This window comes from Artemia sp. Qi Xiang Cuo, chromosome 7, assembly GCF_049724085.1.
Source record: "Artemia sp. Qi Xiang Cuo chromosome 7, ASM4972408v1, whole genome shotgun sequence".
Lineage (NCBI taxonomy): Eukaryota > Metazoa > Arthropoda > Branchiopoda > Anostraca > Artemiidae > Artemia > Artemia sp. Qi Xiang Cuo.
Genome location: NC_142800.1, coordinates 52,257,123 through 52,282,184, shown reverse-complemented (window position 1 = coordinate 52,282,184; position 25,062 = coordinate 52,257,123). Strand labels below are relative to the sequence as shown.

The 25,062-nt window shown below is 35.8% G+C and overlaps 1 protein-coding gene across 1 annotated transcript in view; it reads right to left on the bottom strand.

The window, feature by feature from the left end:
• The window catches only part of LOC148950408 (uncharacterized), a 65,842-nt gene that overhangs the window by 18,225 nt on the left and 22,555 nt on the right, over positions 1 to 25,062 (bottom strand). The gene's annotated exons all lie outside the window — the stretch shown is intronic.

The window sequence follows — 25,062 nt, the reverse complement described above, 5'->3', positions numbered from 1 at the left end:
TTACATTAAAACTAACATACTTTTTCTTAAGACACACAAATTTCTCTTAGAAATAATATTTTTCGTCAGTGATACGACGTTTTCAGTTCAAACTAGCAAATTTTCTACCAAAGATACCAAATTTTTTCTTAGAAGTAACAATTTTTTGAATGTGATAACAACTTTCCTGTCAGAAGTAGCAAGTTATGCTTAACACTAACAAACCTCTTCAAAGTAACAACACTCTTCTTTAATACTGCTAAAATTTTAATCAACACTAACAGATTTTCTCTTCGATGCATCAACTTTTTTCCATAATACTAACATACTTTTACTTAACACACTCAAATTTCTCATACAAATAATACTTTTCGTCAGTGATAACACGTTTTCTGCTTGAAGTAGCGAGTTTTCTGTCAAAGATACCAAAATTTTTTTCTTAGAAGTAACAATTTTTTAGTTATGATAACAAGTTTTCTGTTCGAAATAGCAAGTTTTCTGTCAAAGATACGAAATTTTTCTTAGAAGTAACAATTTTTCGTTGTGGTAAGAAGTTTTCTGCCATAAGTAGCAAGTTTTCCTTAACACTAACAAATTTTTTCATCAAAGTAACAACATTTTACCTTAAAACTAACACAATTTTACTTAACACACTCAAATTTCTCTTAGAAATAATATTTTTCGTCAGTGATAACATACTTTACTTAACACACTAAAATTTTGCTTAGAAATTTTGCACTTTTCGTCAGTGATAACATGTTTTCTGCTTGAACTAGCAAGTTTTCTGTCAAAGATACCAAATTTTTGTCTTAGAAGTAACAATTTTTCGGTATGATGACAACTTATCCGCTAGAAGTAACAAGCTTTCTTTGAAGTAACAATTTTTTTGTTATGATAAGAAGTTTTCTGTCAGAAGTAGCAAATTTTCCTTAACACTAACAAATTTTTCCTTCGAAGTGTCAACTTTTTTCTTAAAACTAACACACTTTTATTTAACACACTCAATTTTCCCTTAGAAATAATATTTTTGTCAGTGATAGCACGTTGTTTGTTCAAACTAGCAAGTTTTCTACCAAAGATACCAAATTTTTCCTTATAAGTAACAAATTTTGTGATTGTGATAATAACTTTTCTGACAGAAGTAGAAAATTTTCCTTAACACTAACAAATTGTCTCATAGAAGTAACAACATTATTCCTTAATACTAACAAAATTTTACTTAACATTAAATTTCTCCTAGAAATAACCAGTATTTTCTTAACAGTAACAAATTTTTTCTATAACTCCAACTTATCCGTCAAAGATAACAAATTTTATCTTAAAAGTAACAATTTATAGTCACAGATAACATGATTTCTGCTAAAAACTAGCAAGTTGTCCAGCAAAGATAACAAATTTTTCTTAGAAGTAACGAATTTCTTCTAACAGCACCAAGTTTTCCGTCGAAGATAACAAATCGTCTCTTCGAAGTAACACCTTTTTTCCTTAATACTAACAATTTTTTACTTAACACACCCAAATTTCTCTTGGAAGTAACATTTTTCGTCAGTGATAACATGTTTTCTGCTTGAGCTAGCAAGTTTTCTTTCAAAGATACCAAATTTTTTCTTATAAGTAGCAATTCTTGTTATGATGACAAGTTATCTATCAGAAGTAACAAGTTTTAAGTCAAACATACCAAATTTTTCTTGGAATTAACAATTTTTTGTTGATGATAACAATTTTTCTGTCATAAGTAGCAAGCTGACTGATTATTGATGCTTTAGCTGAATCAATTGAACAGTTCTCACAGGAAATGCTACAACTGTTTACCATTCGCTCTCATCATGAAAACATTTCCATAACCCTAGTTCTACACAATCAGTTTCATCAGAGCAAGTATGGTAATTGCCTGGGGTAACTTTTTAACAGGATTGAATTGCACAGAGGTTATTTCTATGGGAAGGGGGATTTTTCCGTGGAAAAGGAGCCAGGTAATCTGGCGTTATTTAAAAAACGAGCAGAAATTCAGATATTTTTGCATATTTTTTTAATAAAGTTGGATTTTATTCATTTTTAAGGTTAATTTGATTGCATATTTTTCTAATAAAGTCATTGGTTTTATTCTTTTTTAAGGTTAATTTAGACTAGGTTACGCGCGCACATGTAACCAAGCCTAAATTAACCTTAAAATTGAATAAAACCGATGACTTTATTAGAAAAATATGCAACTCCTTCGACACGAAGTGCCCGGGTATAGAAAAAAAAACACATTGTGCCCACATCGTTCTTTACTTAGGCAGCGCTAGCGCGCTGCCTATGATACTAACATACGTTTACCTAACACACTCAAATTTCTCTTAGAAATAATACTTTTCGTCAGTGATAACAAAATTTTCTGCCAGAAGTAGCAAGGTTTCCTTAACACTAACAAATTTTCTCATCATAGTAACAACATTTTACCTTAAAACTAACATACTTTTACTTAACACACACAAATTTTTCTTAGAAATAAAATTTTCCGTCAGTGATAACACGATTTCTGCTCGAACTAGCAAGTTTTCTGCCAAAAATACCAAATTTTTTCTTAGAAGTAACAATTTTTTGAATGTGATAACAACTTTTCAGTCAGAAGTAGCAAGTTTCGCTTAACACTAACAAACCTTCTCGTCAAAGTAACAACATTCTTCTTTAATACTACCAAACTTTTACTTAACACTAACAGATTTTCTCTTCGATGCATCAATTTTTTTCTATAATACTAACATACTTTTACTTAACACACTCGAATTTCTCTTAGAAATAACACGTTTTCGAAGGAGTTGTATCGAAGGAGTGTTTCGTAGAAACTTCGAAAAGGGCTCATTCGATTGGAAATTGGAGTGAATAGTGCCCTTTTTAACAGTCGAAAGTGATTGGAGGGCAACTATCCCCCCCCCCGCCCATCACGCCCCCAATCACATCCAATCAAAATTTTGACATATTCATTTTGTTCAGCGTAGTTGATTTCTAGATAGAAAATATCTTTTTGAGGAAGACACTCCCCCACAACCCTCGGGGCAAGGGTTTTAAGTTATGCCCTGAGGGCATATAAGATCAATGTTGACACAATGTACAGTTTATTATTTTTTTTTCTTTAAAGCAGGCCACTTCATATAGAAGGAATTATCATAGGGACTTCATTTGGGGGGTTTGTTCGATTGGAAATCGAGAGTTCTAGTGCCGTTTTTATTAGTCGAAAGTGATTGAAGGGCAACTAGCCCCCCCCAACCCCGACAATCATTCCCCTAATTACATCCAATTGAAATTTTGAGATAGCCATTTTATTCAGCGTAGTTGATTTCCAGATAGAACATTTGTTTTTGAGGAGGAAACTCCCCCAGAACCCTCTGGGCAAGGGTTTTAAGTTATGCCCTGGGGGCATATAAGGATTTTATAGAAGGCGTTGTCGTATAAACTTAAAAACAGGACCATTCGATTGGAAATTCAAAGGGCTAGTGCCCTTTTTAAGAGTCGAAAGTGATTGAAGGGCAACTAGGCCCCCCCATGCCCATCATTCCCCCAAACACATCCAATCAAAGTTGTGAGATAGCCATTTTGTTCAGCGTAGTTGATTTCCACATAGAAAATATTTTTTTGAGGAGGACATTCCCCAAAAACCCTCAGGGCAGGGGTTTTAAGTTATGCCCTGGGGGCATATAAGTTTTTATTGAAGGCGTTGTCGTAGAAGCTTCAAAACAGTCTCATTCGATTGGAAATTCAAAGGGCTAGTGCCCTTTTTAATAGTCGAAAGTGATTGGAGGGCAACTAGCCACCCCCCACGCCCATCGTTCCCCTAAACATATCCAATCAAACTTGAGAGATAGCCATTTTCTTCAACGTATTTGATTTCCAGATAAAAGATAGGTTTTTGAGGAGGACACTCCCGCAAAACCCTCAGGGCAATGGTTTTAAGTTATGCCCTGGGAGCATATAGGGATTTTATAGAAGGCGTTGTCAGAGAAACTTCAAAACAGGCTCATTCGACTGGAAATTAATAGGGCTAGTGCCCTTTTTAAGTCAAAAGTTATCGGAGGGCAACTAGCCCCCCTCCCCGCGCCATCATTCCCCCAAACACATCCAATCGAAATTTTGAGATAGGTAGTTTGTCAGCGTAGCTGATTTCCAGATAGAAAATGTCTTTTTTGAGGAGGAGACTCCCCCAAAACCCTCCGCGCAAGGGTTTTAAGCTATGCCCTTGGGGCATATAAGGTTTTTATAGAAGGCGTTGTTATAGAAACTTCAAAACTGGCTCTTTTGATTGGAAATTCAAAGGGCTAGTGCCCTTTTTAATAGTCGAAAGTGATTGGAGGGCAACTAGCCCCCCCCACACCGATCATTCCCCCAAACACATCCAATCAAAATTTTGAGATAGGTATTTTGTCAGCGTAGCTGATTTCCAGATAAAAAATTTCTTTTTGAGGAGGGAACTTCCCCACAACCCTCAGGGCAAGGGTTTTAAGTTATGCCAGGGGGGCATATAAGGTTTTTATAGAAGGGGTTGTCGTAGAAACTTCAAAACAGGCTCATTCAATTTGGAATTCAAAGGGCTAGTGCCCATTTTAATAGTTGAAGGTGATTGGAGGGCAAGTAGACCCCCCACGTCCATCATTCCCCCAAACACATCCAATCAGAATTGTGAGATAGTCATTTTGTTTAGCGTAGGCTAGTTGATCTCCAGATAGAAAATATTTTTTTTAGGAGGACACTCCCCCACAACCCTCAGGGCAAGGGTTTTAAGTTATGCCCTTGGGGCATATAAGGTTTTTATAAGAAGGCGTTGTCGTAGAAACTTCAAAACAGGCTCATTCGATTGGAAATTCAAAGTGCTAGTTCTCTTCTTAATAGTTGAAAGTGATTGGAGGGGAACTAGCCCCTCCCCCACGTCCATCATTCTCCCAAACACATCCAATCAAAATTTTGAGATAGCCATTTTGTTCAGCGTAGTAATATATGTTTTTGAGGAGGAGACTCCCAAACAACCCTCAGGGCAAGGGTTTTAAGTTATGTCCTGGGGTATATAAAGTTCTTATAGAAGGTGTAGTCATAGAAACTTCAGAAGTGGCTCATTTGATTCGAAATTCAAAGGGCTAGTGCCCTTTTAAATAGTCGAAAGTGATTGGAGGGCAACTAGCCCCTCCCCCCACGTCCATCATTCACCCAAACACATTCAATCAAAATTTCGAGATAGCCATTTTGTTTAGCGTAGGCTAGTTGATTTCCAGATTGAAAATATGTTTTTGAGAAAGACATTCCCCCACAACCCTCAGGGCAAGGGTTTTAAGTTATGCCCTGGGGGCATATAAGGTTTTTATGGGACACGTTGTCGTAGAAATTTCAAAAAAGGCTTATTCGATTGGAAATTCAAAGAGCTAGTGCCCTTTTTAATAGTCGAAAGTGATTGGAGGGCAACTAGCCCCCCCCAATGCCCATCCTTCCCCCAAACACATCCAATCAAAATTGTGAGATAGTCATTTTGTTCAGCGCAGTTGATTTCCAGATAGAAAATATGTTTTTGAGGAGGACACTCCCCCACAACCCTCGGGGCAAGGGTTTTAAGTTATGCCCTGGGGGCATATAAGGTTTCATTGAAGGTGTTGTCGTAGAAACTTCAAAACAGGCTCATTCGATTGGAAATTCAAAAGGCTAGTGGCCTTTTTAATAGTCGAAAGTAATGGAGGGCAACTAGACCCCCTCGCGCCCTTGTTCCCCCAAACCCACCCAATCAAAATTTTGAGATAGCCATTTTGTTCAGTGTAGTTTATTTCAAGATAGAAAATGTGTTTTTGAGGAGGAGACTCCCCCACAACCCTCAGAGCAAGGGTTTTAAGTTATGCCCTGGGGGCATTATGCCCTGGGGGCATTAAGTTATGCCCTGGGGGCACACAGCCCAAAGGGGCACACACAGCCTCAAGAGACACAAACAGCTCAAAGAGACACAGACAGCCCAAAGAGAAACACAACCCAAAGAGACAAACACCGACCTAAAAGACTCAAACAGCCCAAAGAGCCACTTACAGACCAAAAAGACTCAGACACCCCAAAAAAGACACACAGTCCAACGAGACACACACAGCCTAAAGAGACACACATCACAAAGAGATACCCACAGCCCAAAGAGACGTACATGGCCCAAAGAGATGCACACATCCAACAGAGAGACACAAAGCCCAAAACGACACAAACAGTCAAAAGAGACACACACAGACCATAAAGATTCAAACTGCCCAAAGAGACACACAGCCTAAAGAAACACACAGCCCAAAGAGACACACAAACAGGCTAAAGAGACATACACACAGTCCGAAGAGACACACAAGGCCCAAAGAGACACACACACCGCCAAAAGAGACAAAAAATATACATACAAACACAAACATAACACAACCATTCAAACACCCAAAGAGAGACACAAATATCCCAAAGAGACACAAGAGGTCTATAAGAGACACAACCCTCAAAAAAAAAAAAACGAAGACAAAAATGACTCAAACAGCCCAAGAGACACATACACCTCACAGAGATGCACACGGCCCAAAGAGACGCACACATCCAACAGAGACACATAAAGCCCAAAACGACACCAAAAGCCAAAAGAGACACACTCAAACCAAAAAGATTAAAACTGCCAAAATAGAAACACAGCCTAAAGAGACACACAGAGCACAAAGAGAAAAACACAACGTCGAAAGAGACACACACAGCCCGAATGGACATAAACAGCCCAATTAGACACACACACAAACACCCCAAATACAGACAAAAACGCCAAAACAGAAACATACAGACCAAAAGATTCAAACGCCCCGAAGAGACACACATAGCCCAAAGAGATACACACGGTCCCTAAGAGACACAAACATCCAATAGAAAGACACACAGATCAAAATGACACACACAGCCCTAAGAGACACACATAGCCCAAAGAAACACAAACAGCCCAAAGAGACACAAACACCCCAAAGAGACAAACACAGAGCAAAAAGACTCAAACAGCCCAAAGAAACATAAACAGATCAAAAAGACTCAAACACCCCAAAGAAACACACAGCCAAAAGAGACACGCACATCCCAAAGAAACACAAACACCCCAAAGAGACATAAACATCCCAAAGAGATAAACACAGTTTTCTTGCCATCTACATCCCTCTTAGTATCAAATTTTTCGTATAGCATAACGTTAAACTATTTTTCTATGTTTTTTTATAGCAGATATCAAGATTCTTAGCAGTTCGTAGCCATTACGAGATAGTCAGATACCTAAATTAAGGGCCTATAAATCTTATTGTACCTACAATTTGTTTAAAATGAAGTGTTTTTTATAGCAGATATCAAGATTCTTAGCAGTTCTTAGCTATTATGAGATAGCCGGACCCCTAAATTAAGGGCCTATAAATCTTTTTGTATTTACAATTTGTTTAGATTGAAGTGTTTTTTTTATAGCAGATATCAATATTCTTAGCAGTTCTTCGCCATTGCGAGATAGTTAGATACCTAAATTAAGGGCCTATAAATCTTTTTGTAACTACAATTTGTTTAGAATGAAGTGTTTTTTATATCAGATAACCCCCCATGCAACTGACCCCTCCATGTAACTGGACCCCTGTCTAACCGAAACCCCATACAACTGAACCTCCGGGCTACTGAATCCTCGTGCAACTCAACCCCATTTAACTAATCCCCGTGTAACTGAATCCGCATGTAACTGAACCCTCGTGCAAGTCAACCATCGTGCAACCCAACTCCCTCTAAACACTTTTCAGCCATTTCTTGTTATTTTTTTTTATTTCTAAACTATTTAAAATTGACAACACTGTGCAAATCACCACTTGTGTATTATACAGTACATATTCATCCCATCTCCTCCAAAACACTTTTCAGTCATTTCTTGTTAAAATTATCCAATCACTAATTACCCCTTTTTTTCTCCACCTTCAAATTTTCCTTTAGTTTCTACACAATTAGACTAAGTCATCCCCCAGTTAACACTAAGATGTAAATTGAGTAACCCTTCTGGCAATAACAAACCAGACCAGATTATACCAACCTAACCAGATCAAAAAAATGGCGTTTACCTCATATAAACCCGTCTGCTAAGACAAGTACCGTTCATAGTAATAGGTGACTGACCCTGACAGGCCAATATACCGGTTAAACTGCACACTAGTAATAGGTAACTGGCCCTGGTAAGGCATATTACGCAATCACTCGTGATAGTACTAGATAGCTTACTACTGTAAGGGCAAAAAAAAGAGTAGAATAAAGTAGGACACAATCTGGAAGTAAGTATGCTATTGTGCTTACTATTTGAACAGGAATGTTAACAAAATTGATTCTTACGCTATATTACAAGTGTTTCCACTTCAAATTTTTTCAATCCCTAAAAGGCTGGTGGAAAATCCCTAAAAATCCCTATTTCCAATACCGAAATCCCTAAAAGTTTCCCCGTTTTCTGACTTCTTTCCATGTTACAAGTAAAGCCTTATTAGGCTGACTTTTAATAGCGTTTGTTCAAGACGACTTATTTTGCAACTCAAGACCTTTTATGTGCACCAAAATATCTTCTTTTGACGTTTAAAACAATGCTTTGTATTTATCGACTAGTTAAGTTCGATTTCGATTTATAGATTTCGGGTCCAGATCTCAGATTCTGGAACATGTGAATATATTTTGTTTATTTGTTTGTCTTCGCCATTATTTTTTCCTTCTCTATTACTACTTTTGTAAAACCCTTGTTTCTATTTGAATTGGTACAAAGGATTGGCATGAATGATATCCAACCGGTCACTTTTTCATGCATTTCGGTATAGCATCTATCATAGGCAGCGCGCTAGCGCTGCCTAGGTAAAGAAAGATGTGGGCACAATGTGTTTTTTTGTGTGTTTTTTTCTCAGTACCCAGGCACTTCGTATCGAAGGAGTTGTCGTCGAAACTTCGAAAAGGGCTCATTCAATTGGAAATTGGAGGGGCTAGTGCCCTTTTTAATAGTCAAAAGTGATTGGTGGGCAACTAGCCCCCCCCCCCCCCCCAACGCCCATCACTCTCCCAAACGCATCCAATCAAAATTTTGAGATAGCTATTTTGTTCAGTGTAGCTGATTTCCAACTAGAAAATAAGTTTTTGAGGAGGACACTCCCCCACAGCCCTTGGGGCAAGGGTTTTAAGTTATGCCCTGAGGGCAAATAAGATCAATGTTGACAAAATGTACAGTTTATTTTTTTTTTCTCTTTAAAGCAGGCCACTTCATATAGAAGGGGTCGTCGTAAAGACTTCAAAAGGGGTTCATTCGATTGGAAATCGAGAGTTCTAGTGCCCTTTTTAATAGTCAACAGTGATTGGAGGGCAACTAGCCCCCGTCCCCTCACGCCAATCATTCCCCAGAACACATCCAATCAAAATTTTGAGACAGCCATTTTGTTCAGCGTAGTTGATTTCCAGATAGAAAATGTGTTTTTGAGGAGGACTCTCCCCCACAACCCTCAGGGCAAGGGTTTCAAGTAATAGCCTGGGGGCATATAAGGTTTTTATAGAAGGCGTTGTCTTAAAAGCTTCAAAAAACGCTCACTCGATGGGAAATTTAAAGGGCTAATGCCCTTTTTAATAGTTGAAAGTGAATGGAGGGCAACTAGCCCCCCCCCGCGCGCCCATCATTCCCCCAAACACATCCAATCAAAATTGGGATATAGCCATTTTGTTCAGTGTAGTTGATTTCCATATAGAAAATATGTTTTTTAGGAGGAGACTCCCCCACAACCCTCAGGGCAAGGGTTCTAAGTTATGCCCTGGGGGCAAATAAGGTTTTATTGAAGGCATTGTCGTAGAAACTTCAAAACAGGCTGATTTGATTGGAAATTCAAAGGGATAGTGCCCTTTTTAATGGTCAAAAGTGATTGGAGGGCAACTAGCCCCCCCCCCCGGCCCCTCATTCTCCAAAACACCTCCAATCAAAATTTTGAGATAGCCATTTTGTTCAGCGTAGTTAATTTCGAGATAGAAAATATGTTTTTGAGGAGGACACTCCCGCACAAACCTCAGGGCAAGAGTTTTAAGTTATGACCTGGGGGTATATAAGGTTTTTATAGAAGGCGCTGTCGTAGAAACTTCAAAAAAGGCTCATTCCATTGGAAATTCAAAGGGCTAGTGCCCTTTTTAATAGTCGAAAGTGATTAGAGGGCAATTAGTCCCCCCCCCACGCCCATCTTTCCCCCAATCACATCCAATCGAAATTGTGAGATAGCCATTTTGCTCAACGTAGTCAATCTCCCGATAGAAAATAGGTTTTTGAGGAGAACATTCCCCGAAACCCTCAGGGCAAGGGTTTTAAGTTATGCCCTGTGGGCGTATAAGGCTTTTATAGAAGGCATTGACGTAGAAACTTCAAAACAGGTTCATTCGATTGGAAATTCAAAGGGCTAGTGCCCTTTTAATAGACGAAATTGATTGGAGGGCAACTAGCCCCCCCCCCCGACGCCCACCATTCCCCCAAACACATCCAATCAAAATTTTGAGATAGCCATTTTGTTCAACGTAGTGGATTTCAAGATAAAATATGTGTTTTTGGGGAGGAGACTCCCCCAAAGCCCTCAGGGCAAGGGTTTTAAGTTATGCTCTGGGGGTATATAAGGTTTTTATAGAAGGTATTGTCGTAGAAACATCAAAAAAGGCTCATTCGATTAGAAATTCAAAGGGCTAGTGCCCTTAAAAATAGTCGAAAGTGATTGGAGGGCAACTAGCCCCCCCCCCCCCACGCCCATCTTTCCCCCAAACACATCCAATCAAAATTGTGAGATAGCCATTTTGTTCAACGTAGTTGATTTCCAGATAGAAAATAGGTTTTTGAGGAGGACACTCCCCCACACCCCTCAGGGCAAGGGTTTTAATTTATGCCCTGGGGCATATAAGGTTTTTATAATAGGATTACCATAGAAACTTCAAAAAGGTCTCATTCAATTGGAAATTGAAATGGTTAGTGCCCTTTTTAATAGTCGAAAGTGATTGGAGGGCAACTAACCCCCCTCTCACGCCCACCATTTCCCAAAATATGTCCAATCCAAGTTTTTAGATGGCTATTTTGTACAACGTATTTAAAGGTATTTGAAATTATGTCTGAGGATGACAAATACCCCACACCCCTCAGGGTAAGGGTTGTAAGTTATGCCCTGGGGACATATAAGGTTTTTATCGATAGCACTGTCGTAGAAATTTCAAAATGAGCTCATTTGATTGGAAACTGAAAGGGCTAGGACCCTTTACAAAAGTCGAAAGTTATTGGAGGGCAACAAACCCCCCTCTCACGCCCACCATTTCCCCAAACACATCCAATCAAAATTTTGAGATGGGCATTTTGTCCAACATAGTTGAAAGTTCTGGAAATTGGGGGCATGTAAGGTATTTATAGAAAAATACAATTCTCTGGTTCAAATGTGAAACTTAAGTCCAGTTATGGATCGAAAAATAAACCATTTCTATAAAATCTGAGCTAATAAGGGTTTTTGACCGTAAACTCTAGTTTTTTGTAAGAAAATTATGGAAAATACAATTCTCTGGTTTAAATGTGAAACTTAAGTCTATTTTTGCATCGAAAAATAAAACTATTTCCGTAAAATCTGAGGTAATAAGGGTTTTTGACCGTAAACTCTAGTTTTTTGTAAGAAAATTATGGATAATACAATTCTCAGGTTCAAATGTGAAACTTAGGTCAATTTTGGATCGAAAAATAAAAGTATTTCCATAAAATCTAATCTAATAAGGGTTTTTGAGCGTAAACTCTAGTTTTTTGTAAGAAAATTATGGAAAATACAATTCTCTGGTTCAAATGTGAAACTTAAGTCATGTTTTGGATCGAAAAATAAACTATTTCTGTAAAATCTGAGCTTATAAGGGTTTTTGACCGTAAACTCTTGTTTTTTTGTAAGAAAATTATGGAAAATACAGATCTCTGGTTCAAATGTGAAACTTAGGTCTATTTTTGGATCGAAAAATAAAACTATTTCCGTAAAATCTGAGCTAATAAGGGTTTTTGACCGTAAACTCTAGTTTCTTGTAAGAAAATTATAGAACATACAATTCTCTAGTTCAAATGTGAAACTTAAGTCCAGTTTTGAATACTTATAATGATGAGGACTGATGGTTCTAATTCAATATTTTTTTCATAAAAACAAACTATTTTTTTAAACTTAAAAATTAATCAACTTCATTTTTTTTTGTACGTATCTTAAAATGACAAAATATGCTTACGGCTCTAACAATTGTACGCTATGATTGCTCAGAGACACGATGTGGGCTTACTCACAGTTATTTACGTCCAGTTATCAACACTACGTAGTTTGTTACATTCATTATATCATTATTTCCGACGCAGTGGAACGTTAAACGCATAAAGCATATCTTAAAAAAAAAACGTGAAGATACAACATTTTAATAAATTTCGTTAACATATAAAGGTTATTTGAGCATACATTGCCGATAAGGAGATGTATTTAGACTATTAATCAAGTAAAAGCGGTAGCAGTATTGTAAATGTATGCATGCATTGTCATGACAGTAAGGAATTATATTTCTTTGGGATACCGAAAAAATTCAACTCTTATGTTGGTGGTTATGCGAGATTGAGATCTCCAGAGATGATTGCACTCAAAGAGAATGCCAACATAAAAATAATCGTTAATGATAGAGGACAACTCCTTGCTACTGTTGCAGGTAACACATTACCTACTGATACATCCAATCGTCAGCTCGGAAGGTCAATAACAGAAAGCCCTACTCTTCTACTAATATCGTAAACCATATCTTGTCTACGTGCCGAAACTGTTACCTGTGTAAAAATAATGTGACAATAGACAGTGAAATTGCCAGAAAAATAAAAAGGGCATTGTCAGAAAATATCACTATGGAATATAAAGATGAATCGATGAAAAACAAAGCACCAGCAAACGTTACTGCCATTGATCAAACAGTCAATGAACCAAATAATACCAAAGACGAAAATCATATTGAGCCTTTTGATAAGAAAACAGTAAAAATTGTGTATGACTCAAAATTGAATAATTATTATTCTACTGATTACGAACTAAGATAAGACAATAGCTATAATATCAAGAGAGAACATGGTGAACTAATTTATGGAGCATATTCAAAAATGTACAAAGTTAATCATTGATATTAATAATGTATCATAATGTATTTTTGTATTAATATTCTACATGGCATTATTTCATTAAAACTATTACATTGCTACGTGTTCATTATTTTTAGAGTAAGCTAGCATATGGATCGTTTAGAATGTCTATTACAACATCGGGGACGTAAGAAACGGAATTTGCATACATCTATTGTCAGACACATGGGATAACCTTGACAAAATCTAGGTTTCAGAATGAGTAAATTCTTTATCAACATCCGTTGTTGGATATGTCATTATATCATTATGAAAAAATTGTAAGTAAGTAAGTAAGTAAGTAACTCTTTCTTGAATTCACCTCTGGGATACACAATACAGAAATTTTATTCAGAAAATTATGAAAGAAAATTGAACAAATTCTTTATTAACATTCATTATAGATTGAAGTCACTTCCTAGACAGACAATACAGCAATTTCAGAAAATCTAAGTACAAAAGTGATTAAATTCTATATCAACATCCATTTCTCGGATACATAGGAAGAAGTTGACAGAATCTAAGTGTTAGAGTGAATAAATTTTATTTATCAACATCTTTTGTCAGATACATCGAATAAAATTGATAGAATCTAAGTGTCAGAGTGAATATGTTTTTTTATCAACATCCTTTGTCAGATACATAAAGTAAAATTGACAAAATCTAAATTTTTGAATGAATAAATGCTTTAACAACATCCTTTATCGGATACGTCGGAATAAATTGACAAAATCTAAGCATCAGAGTGACTAATTTCTATATAAGCATCCATTTCTCTGATACATAGGATAAAATATCGGATAAAATTGACAAAATCTAAGTATCAGATTGATTAAATTCTATATCAACATCCATTTCTCCGGTACATGGGATAACATTGACAAAATATAGGTATCAGAATGAATAAATTCTTTATCAACATCCGTTGTTGGATATGTCATTATGTCATTATGAAAAAATTGTAAGTAAGTAAGTAAGTAACAAACTCTTTCTTGAATTCATCTCTTGGATGCACAATACAGAAATTTAATTTAGGAAATTATGAAAAAAAAATTGAACGAATTCTTTATCAAAATTCATAATCGATTGAAGTCGCTGCCTAGACAAACAATACAGCAACTTCACAAATTCTAAGTATAAGAGTGATTAAATTCTATATCAACATCCGTTTTTTGGATACAAAGGAAAAAGTTGACAGAATCTAAGTCTCAGAGTGAATAATTTTTTTTATCAACATCCTTTGTCAGATACATCGGATAAAATTGACAGAATCTAAGTGTCAGAGTGAATAATTTTTTTTATCAACATCCTTTGTCAGATACATCAAATAAAACTGACAAAATCTAAATTTCAGAATGAATAAATGCTTTAACAACACCATTTATCGGTTATGTCGGATAAAACTGACAAAATCTACGTGCGTGCTCGTAACCTCGTCTAAATTAACCTTAAAAAATTAAATAAAGCTATGTTGACTTTGCATATTTTATTCAACATATCCAAAAAAGGACGCTTAAAAAGAAATTATTCATTCTGATATTTAGATTTCGTTAATTATAAATGTTGTAACTGATAAAAGATGTTGATAAAAAATTAATATGATGCTTAGATTTTGTCAATTTTATCCGATATTTTACCTATGTATCCAAGAAAAGGATGCTGATATAGAATTTACTCACTCTGATACTTAGATCAGATCTGATACGGTCAAAAACTCTTATTAGCTCAGATTTTATTGAAATAGTTTATTTTTCGATCCATAACTAGACTTAAGTTTCACCTATGAGTCAACTAATTGCATTTTCCATAATTTTCTTTCAAAAAACTAGTTTACGGTCAAAAACCCTTATTAGCTTCGATTTTATGGGAATACTTTTATTTTTCAATCCAAAATTGACCTAAGATTCACATTTGAACCTGAGAATTGTATTTTCCATAATTTTCTTACAAAAAACTAGAGTTTACGGTCAAAAACCTTTATTAGCTCAGATTTTACGGAAATAGTTTTATTTTTCGATCCAAAAATAGACTTAAGTTTCAAATTTGAACCAGAGAATTGTATCTTCCATAATTGTCTAACAAAAAGCTAGAGTTTACGGTCAAAAACCCTTATTAGCTCAGATTTTACAGAAATACTTTATTTTTCCATCCATAACTGGACTTAAGTTTCACATTTGAACCAGTGAGTTGTATTTTCCATAATTTTCTTACAAAAAACTAGAGTTTACAGTCAAAAACCCTTATTAGCTCAAACTTTATAGAAATGGTTTATTTTTCGATCCATAACCGGCCTTAAGTTTCACCTATGAGCCAACGAATTGTATTTTCCATAATTTTCTTACAAAAAACTAGAGTTTACGGTCAAAAACCCTTATTAGCACAGATTTTACGGAAATAGTTTTATTTTTCGATCCAAAAAGAGACTTAACTTTCACATTTGAACCAGAGAATTGTATTTTCCATAATTTTCTTGCACAAAAAACTAGATTTTACGGTCAAAAACCCATATTAGCTCAGATTCTACGGAAATAGTTTATTTTTCGATTCATAACTGGACTTAAGTTTCACATTTGAACCAGAGAATTGTATTTTCCATAATTTTGTTAGAAAAAACTAGAGTTTACGGTCAAAAACCCTTACTAGCTCAGATTTTATAGAAATAGTTTATTTTTCGATCCATAACTGGACTTAAGTTTCACCTATGAGCCAACAAATTGTATTTTCCATAATTTTCTTACAAAAAACTAGAGTTTACGGTCAAAAACCCTTATTAGCTTAGATTTTACGGAAATGGTTTTATTTTTCGATCCAAAATAAACCTAAGTTTCACATTTGAACCAGAGAATTCTATTTTCCATAATTTTCTTACAAAAAACTAGAGTTTACGGTCAAATTTCATATTAGCTCAGATTTTACGGAAATTGTTTTATTTTTCGATCCAAAAATAGACTTAAGTTTCACATTTGAACCAGAAAATTGTATTTTCCATAATTTTCTTACAAAAAACTAGAGTTTACGGTCAAAAACCCTTAATAGCTCAGATTTTACGGAAATAGTTGATTTTTCGATCCATAACTGGACTTGAGTTTCACATTTGAACCAAAGAATTATATTTTCCATAATTTTTTACAAAAAACTAGAGTTTACTGTCAAAAACCCTTATTAGCTCAGATTTTATAGAAATAGTTTATTTTTCGATCCATAACTAGACTTAAAGTTTCACCTGTGAGCCAATGAATTGTATTTTACATCATTTTCTTGCAAAAAACTAGAGTTTACGGTCAAAAACCATTAATAGGTTAGATTTTACGAAAATAGTTTTATTTGTCGATCCAAAATGGACCTAAGTTTCACATTTGAACCAGAGAATTGTATTTTCCATAATTTACTTACAGGAAACTAGAGTTTACGGTAAAAAACCCTTATTAGCTCAGATTTTACAGAAATAGTTTATTTTTCGATCCATAACTGGACTTAAGTTTCATCTATGAGCCAACGAATTGTATTTTCCATAATTTTCTTACAAAAAACTAGAGTTTACGGTCAAAAACCCTTATTAGCTCAGATTTTAGGCTAGCAATTCGCCCCCCACTATCACACTATAACATCGCCCCATCCCCTCCCCCCCCCCCACAAAAAAAAACACTTTTCAGCCATTTCTAGTTAAAAATTGTATTTCAACTCATTCATTCGGGTTTTCTTGCAAGCAATTCGCCCCCCCCCCCACTATCATACTATAACTACGCTAAGACATCCTTCTGTCATCAACCCATCTCCCCCCCCAAAAAACATTTTTCAGCCATTTCTCGTTAGAAATTTTATTTCTAAGTCATCCACTCGGGTTTTTTGTAAGCAATACACCCCCAAACTATCACACTATAACTACTATATGACAGCCAGCTGCCATCGCCCCATTTCCCAAGAAAACACTTTTCAGACATTTCTAGTTAAAAATTTTTCCCAGACTACACTAAGTTTTACCATTTTCGACCTGATACCTTAAACTAGGTATCCCTTTTATCCTTTTCCCAGACTACACTGTCTTTTTATGATGAACAAGTAAAATGTTCAAAAAACTTTAAAGTTAAGTTTTACCATTTTCGACCTGATACCTTAAACTAGGTATCCTTTTCCCAGACTACATTGCTTTTCTATGATGAACAACTAAAATGTTCAAAAAACTTTAAAGTTAAGTTTTACCATTTTCGACGTGATACCTTAAACTAAGTATCCTTTTCCCAGACTTCACTGCCTTCCTATGATGAATAAATAAAATGTTCATCCCCCCCATCTCCACAGAACACATCGAAGAAGTAAAGCTATCCATTATTAAAATTCTTTTCTTGCCATCTACATCTCTCTTAGTATCAACTTTTTAGTATACTATAACGTTAAACTCTATTTTAAATTGATAACACTGTTCAAACACCACTTGTGTATAATACAGAACAAATCAAAGAAGTGAAGATAGGTCAAGTCATAGGTCCCTTTTATCATCGTTAACCATTTCCATAGATTGATATTGTTCCTAATTTATAATAAATAAGCTATGAGTTAACAACCCCGAGCGGTTACCTTAACTGATAATCACCAATTCGCAAATGCTATACCCTTTTATCTCCACCTTCATACGATCCGATTCGCAAATGCTATCTAGCTCTGTTTTTTCCCCTATTATTCAATTAATATCGTTCGTATAGTCCAATTCGCAAATGTTAAACCCTTCTTTCTCCATCTTCATACGATACAGTTCGCAAATGCTATCTAGCTCTGATTTTCCCTATTATTCAATTAATATCCTTCGTATAGTCCAATTCGCAAATGCTAAACCTTTTTTTTCTCCACCTTCATACGATCTAATTCGCAAATGCTATCTAGCTCTATTTTTCCCCTATTATTCAATTAATATAGTTCGTATAGTCCAATTCGCAAACGATAAACCCCTTTTTTTCTCCACCTTCATACGATCCAATTCACAAATGCTATCTGCCGACACATTCCTAACAAACCAATCTTGACTAAAGGCAATTGTCAAAAAAAATCATAAGCCACTCTTGGTAGCACATACTTCAAAGAAATGGAACAGTGGATAATGCATAGGTGATAGACAGCTTTTCCTACAAAATCATTCCTAAATACGGAATTTGACATTTTCTAGTTTTCGATAAAAAAAACAAAAAAAAAACAATTATACTCTCAAAACATGTTTGACCACCTTATAGGTAAAAGATTGGTCGCTTTTTGCAATGTGCACGTGACACTGTAGTGTCTCAGGTGTAAGTTTCCATGTAAGTTTCAAATCAGCATATAGGTTACTACTGGCTCTTCGTATCGAAGGAGTTGTCGTGGGAACTTTGAAAGGAGCTCATTCAATTGAAAATAGAAAGGGCTGATGCCCTTTTTATAGTCTAAAGTGATTGGAGGGCAACTGATCCCCCTTCAACTCCCACCCTCCCATTATGTTTAAAAACTAAATGTTGCCTTACGATTAAATCAAAATGCACTGTGATAATGCTAATTCCCAATAAGGCATCTCGGCAGCATCCCAAGAACGACTGAGTTTATTATGTTCAAACTTTCGAGGCTACTTCTGCTCTTAAAATTTAACCAAATCAAAATAGTGTAAGTGTATCCAAGCTATCAAAGAAAGTAAACAGATTTTTTTGCGAATGGTATCAAGTTTTCCGTTTCAAGTCAATAGAAGAGGTAGAAAACTAAGTTATACAGTACGATTTGTGTCCAGATTTTTAAAAGGGTGTATGTTGTTAAAATTTGCTGAAAATTTTTCTCCAGCATACAAATAGCAGGCCAACTATAAAGTCTTAAAAAAACGAAAAGATTTAAAGTGTTATTTTCTTTTTCCCTGAAAAGACTATATCAATATAAAACGAACAGAAATTAATTAAAAAACCTTTTTCCACAAAATACTTTTTTCAAAGAAAAGTAAAGAACTCCATTAAACAAAAAATGAGCAAAAATAAAATCAAATAATCTACCAAGCTCGAAACTACCACAAACCAGCATCGATAAATAAATGAAACCCAAAACGAAAAGAAATTACAATAAATAACCGAGTCAAACTCAAAACGGGCAGAAATTAACATAAGTTGGGCGCAAAACCCTTGTGCCTTCCCAATTCCAGAACAAAATTTGCACTTTACTAAAAAAATACAAATGAATGTGGATTGTCAGTTAATATACATATACTGATATTTAGTAATCAAAATGTTTAAATTATTTGATTTATTAAAGTTATAAAAGTAAAAACATTTATATTTTTTTCAGTTAAGTGCGAATTTTGTTCTTGCCTTGGGATGGTATAGGGGTTTTGCGCCCAACCTATGTTAATTTCTGCTCGTTTTGAGTTTGACGGGGATTAAAGCCGTTGTTGACTTGGAACACAATTGTAGCGATCACCTTGGGATTAGCTTAACGGCACCATTCTCCACCATAAGCGGTGCCCCGGACGATCATGGTTTATTAAGAGTGAATGGCACAGGATAGATCAGTCCTTGTACAAAGATATTCTTGACTCGATTCTTGCTAAAAATCAAAGTACCGTTCCACCTGCGTACTCATGAAGAAAATGAAGACAGACTAGCCCTGAACACCTTTTACTCCAAAATTATTCACTCGATGAAGCTTGCGGAATCTGCCGCTGTTCCAGTGGCAAAAGTGTACCCCAACACTCGTAAAAAGGGATGAGATAACTCAAATGTCAAGTTTGCCAAGAAGAGATCCAAGTTCTGGTATGAATTGTGGAAGGATTGCGACAAACCCCGCTCCGGAGTAGTTTTTCAGTGCTTTCGATATGCCAAAAACGAATTCGAACGTACTGTCTAGAATTTGCAAGTCCACCAAGTGTATAAGTTGTCTTGTGATTGCAGGTGTGACCCAAACATCCTATGGAAGCGACTCCAATCTAACAGGGCTGACGCTGTTGTGCAAAGTCCCATTCCCGACGAAAGTTGGGTAAACCATTACAAGGGCGTGTTTGCGCCGCCAACCAACGAGCTGGACCCCGTATATAAATCGGAGTTATATAGGCAATTAATCAGCGCAGAACCCCGCCGCACTGCTGTCATTGTTTCCAAATGACATATTGAGATAATAATGAGAAAATTGAAAAAGAACAAGTCTCCAGGGCTCGATGGGATCACTCCAAGGCACTTACAGCACGGAACAGAGCTTCTACATGAGTACTTCACCTTACTGTTCCAAATGAACATAGAGCAGGGACTCACACCTGCCAACTTTCATGGTTGCCACATATCCAATATTCTGACCAATATTCAATATTCGACCCCTTGCTTTGTAAAAGTTACAGGCCAATCACATTTTAATCGGTTATCAGCAAAGTATTTGAGAAGGTACTGTTGCCCCATATTACGTCACACGCTCTAATGGGAGACAAACAACTTGGATTCTGAAATGGGTTGGGCTTTGGACACAACCATCGTTAACTAAGAAGAATAATGAGGTGTACATCTTTAGTTAAAAAGCCACTGTTTGCTTGCATCGTCGACATTTCTGCTGCGTTCGATTCTGTCGTCAACTCGCAAGTACTGGGGTGCCTCTTAAATTCAGGAGTCGACCCCTGCATTATCCTTGTTCTCAATGATTGGTGCTCCCACACGCATAATCGTCTAGCTTTGGGATGGGAAACAATCGCCGGTCACCGCAAGCAAAAGCTTTCTGAACCCATTCAGCTCTTCAAAGGAGTTCGGCAAGGATCGGCTATAAGCCCTATCATGTTCAATTCTGCGATTTACTCTGTAACTGGACTCGTTCGAGGGACGTTCATTTTGGAGGGCTTGGATCTAAGTTTCCTTTCTTATGCAGAAATTACACACAAGTTGTTTTATATATATATATATATATATATATATATATATATATATATATATATATATATATATATATATATATATATATATATATATATATATATATATATATATATATATATATATATATATATACAGAAATCAAGCCTTATACGAGGTGGGATGCCCCATCCTCAATCCTTGTTCCTTACGCAAAAGTTCAACTTTTTGTCCTAAATTCTTTAAGAGCGACTAGTCAAATACAAGGGCCGTTGATTAGGAATAAGAACAATTTCTAAACTACTATACAATTTTATCATACAGCGAGGGGTTGAGGTAGTGGCAGTCCCAATCATATACGGATAGTTTCTGTTCGTTTTAAATTCTGATGTCGCTCTTTGCTTTAATTTAAAGGGCTTGTTTTTATATTTTATACATTTAGAAGATTAGAAATTTATAGACATGGGAGGCTCAATGCTTTTTAATCCCTTGACAGATCAATTTTTTTCCAATATCTTTGTATTTACCCTAGGTCGGTATGCATGCTTGTGGTAACTTTTGACTTATGACTGTGGTGACCGTGCCTCTGACCCAAACTCAAAGTTTGTTCCATTTTTTTCATCTATTTAGAGTATAATTCACCTATTTTTAGTATTCCTTTTCAAACGGGTGTCCCCTCTCTGAATGGAGCTCCCGTCCCCACAAAAAATAATTGTGTGCACCTTTCAAATCCTGAGCGATTCGGCCTACAATGTACAGTATTATCTGACAGTTGAAAGGGATTTTTATGTTCTTGAGATTCTAATTTTTAGGTTACACCTTTTTCGCCTTAAGAAAATCACGTGGGAGCATCAAATCTTTTCACTTAAAAATACTTTTTGATGAGCCCTCCCTCCCTTAGCTACTTCTGTGTTTAGCATGAAGTACAATTAACAAATAAATTTTGCTTTCTCTCCGCTAAAACTTTCCTTATACGAAAATTTAAATTAACAAAATTTGAATCTAGTATAGATGCAGCCTCAAATCCAGGATACCTTGGCACAGATATTAATCAAATTAACAATCGTCACGCTGTTAGTTATTTTAGATTAACATAAATTTTAGTCTTCGGAAAGTGAAAGCCATTTGATATAAAACCATTATATTGTTTTGAAGTCATAAAATCTTTGGGCTTTAGTGTTGGATATAATAATACGGTTGAGCGCGTCTCTTCTCTAGATTTTGTTAAATGCAGGAGTAATGTGGAATCAAACCGTTACACCAGTCGTAACCTAAATTGAGGACTCTAATTTGTATTACCTTTATTCAAGCCTAGAGATACTGACAAGAAAAACATTTTAAGTGGCAAAAATCAACCTGGAGCTTGCATCAAAGAGCTAAATAAATCATTTACCAAGTTCTATAGTTTTTTTTTCGCTTGGATCTGCAGATGTCTTGAGAGGTCAATTTGCCATTCGGTATCGGTATTAATTGTACACCAGAAGTTTTTTAAATGGGGTTATGAAAATGGCAGGATTATTAATAAAAATAGTAAATGAAATAATTGGGCCATTTTTTTATTATTCTTTCTTCCCGTCTACATGTTGATTCATCATGGTTGCAGCGCTAGCTGCAACCTAGTAAAGAGAGAACCACAGCCCATAGTAGCCAAATTTTAAAAATCATGTTTAGAAAAAAGCTACCTAGTGAAAAAAATTGCCATCTGACACTGATTCAGGAATGGTGACTGTTATTTCGGTTTGTCTTAAAAGTAAAAGTTTATTGCGAAAAGAAATTTATGGTGATTTCGAAAAAAAGCCTGAAACTCCTCGAAAATGGCATCAGACCAAAATGAAAAGTACACCGTTGGAATCAGCATGGTCAAACACCTTTACATGATCAGGGAAATTACAGTCCCCCTCCTTGAACAACAAAGAAAATCGCTTTTTTGCATTGGTAGCACTGATCTGTCAGTAGTATCTATACTATTGATACAGAACCTACATGACCATGTATCTATTGATACAGAACGTACAAGACCATGTATCTATTGATACAGAACCTAAAAGACCATGTATCTATTGATTGAGAACCTACAAGACCATGTATCTATTTATTGAGAACCTACAACACCATGTATCTATTGATTGAGAACCTACAAGACCATGTATCTATTGATTGAGAACCTACAAGACCATGTATCTATTGATTGAAAACCTACAATACCATGTATCTATTGATTGGGAACCTACAAGACCATGTATCTATTGATTGAGAACCTACAAGACCATGTATCTATTGATTGAAAACCTACAAGACCATGTGTCTATTGATTGAAAAGGGACAAGAAAAGGGACAAGGAAACCCACTATTGATTCTAAACTTACATGAAAACTTATATTGAATTTCACAAAAAAGTAGTCTAACCGGTGCATTAAGTTACCAAGGACTGTCAGCTATTACTATGAACGATACATGAGTTACCAGACGGGTTTCTAAGGCAACACCCACGTTTTGGAACTAGGAGCGAGATTGTGTGATGCAATCAGACTGGTTTTGTTTCACGGGTTCATTAATAGAATAACTAATGTTTTTGAAAAGGGTAATTACTTCTAAGTTTAATAACCAAATTAAACTTCCGATGGTTAAGAAAGCGTGACGGGTAATTAAAGAATGAGGAATGGGATGCTATAGTTAGAATGGTTTTAAGTTGAAAATTGTGACGTAGAAATAACTCTATTTGCGAAAAGGTATTTGCGACAAGGTATTACGTTGGTTAAGAATGCCTCACGGGTAATTAAAGAATGAGGAATGGGATGCATGCATCAACAATACAAAGAATATGCTCAGATACTTAATAGATTTGACGCCTACAAGAGACATTGGTAAAAGGTATTCAATAGCTTAATTGGTGTTAAATCATGTTGCATTAAAATAGAGTCTAACGAGGGCTTGTTAACTCAGGCAATTTGTTATAAATTTGGGGCAACATAAATCTATGAAAATGGTTAACAATGATAAAATGGTCTTATGAGTTGACCTAGCTTCAGCAGAAGCTTAGGATAGTAGCGGTGACAATTAAGAGATAAGGAGCAATTGCCCCCTGTTTTTGAAAAATACCTTTTTGTGGCATTTATACTTTTAAAAAAATACAAAGTTCAATATTCGAAGTTATCTTCAGCAGGGGCTTAGGACAAAAGCGGCGATAATTGAGAGATAGAGATTATTTGCACCCTAGTTTTTGAAAAACACCTTTTTGTGGTATTTTACTTTTAAAATGTTCAATATTCGACGCTAGCTTCAGCAGGAGCTTAGGTTAGTACCGCTGACAATTGAGATATAAGGAACAATTACCCCCTATTTTTGAAAAAATACCTTTTTGTGGCATTTATACTTTTAAATAATACAAAGTTCAATATTCGAATCTAGCTTCAGCAGGAGCTTAGGACGGCAGCGGTGACAATTGAGAGATAGAGATTAATTGCCCCCTAGTTTTTGAAAAATACCTTTTTTGTGATATTTTACTTTTAAAAAGTTCAATATTTGAAACTAGCTTCAGCAGGAGCTTAGGACGGCAGCGGTGACAATTGAGAGATAGAGATTAATTGCCCCCCTAGTTTTTGAAAAATACCTTTTTTGTGATATTTTACTTTAAAAAATTTCAATATTCGAAGCTATCTTCAGAAGGAGCTTAGGACGGCAGCGGTGACAATTGAGAGATAGAGATTAATTGCCCCCTAGTTTTTGAAAAATACCTTTTTGTGATATTTTACTTTTAAAAAGTTCAATATTCGAAGCTAGCTACAGCAGGAGCTTAGGAAGGCAGCGGTGACAATTGAGAGATAGAGATTAATTGCCCCCTAGTTTTTGAAAAATACCTTTTTGTGATATTTTACTTTTAAAAAGTTCAATATTCGAAGCTAGCAACAGTAGGAGCTTAGGACGGCAGCGGTGACAATTGAGAGATAGAGATTAATTCCCCCCTAGTTTTTGAAAAATATCTTTGTGTGATATTTTACTTTTAAAAAGTTCAATATTCGAAGCTATCTTCAGCAGGAGCTTAGGACGGCAGCGGTGACAATTGAGAGATAGAGATTAATGCCC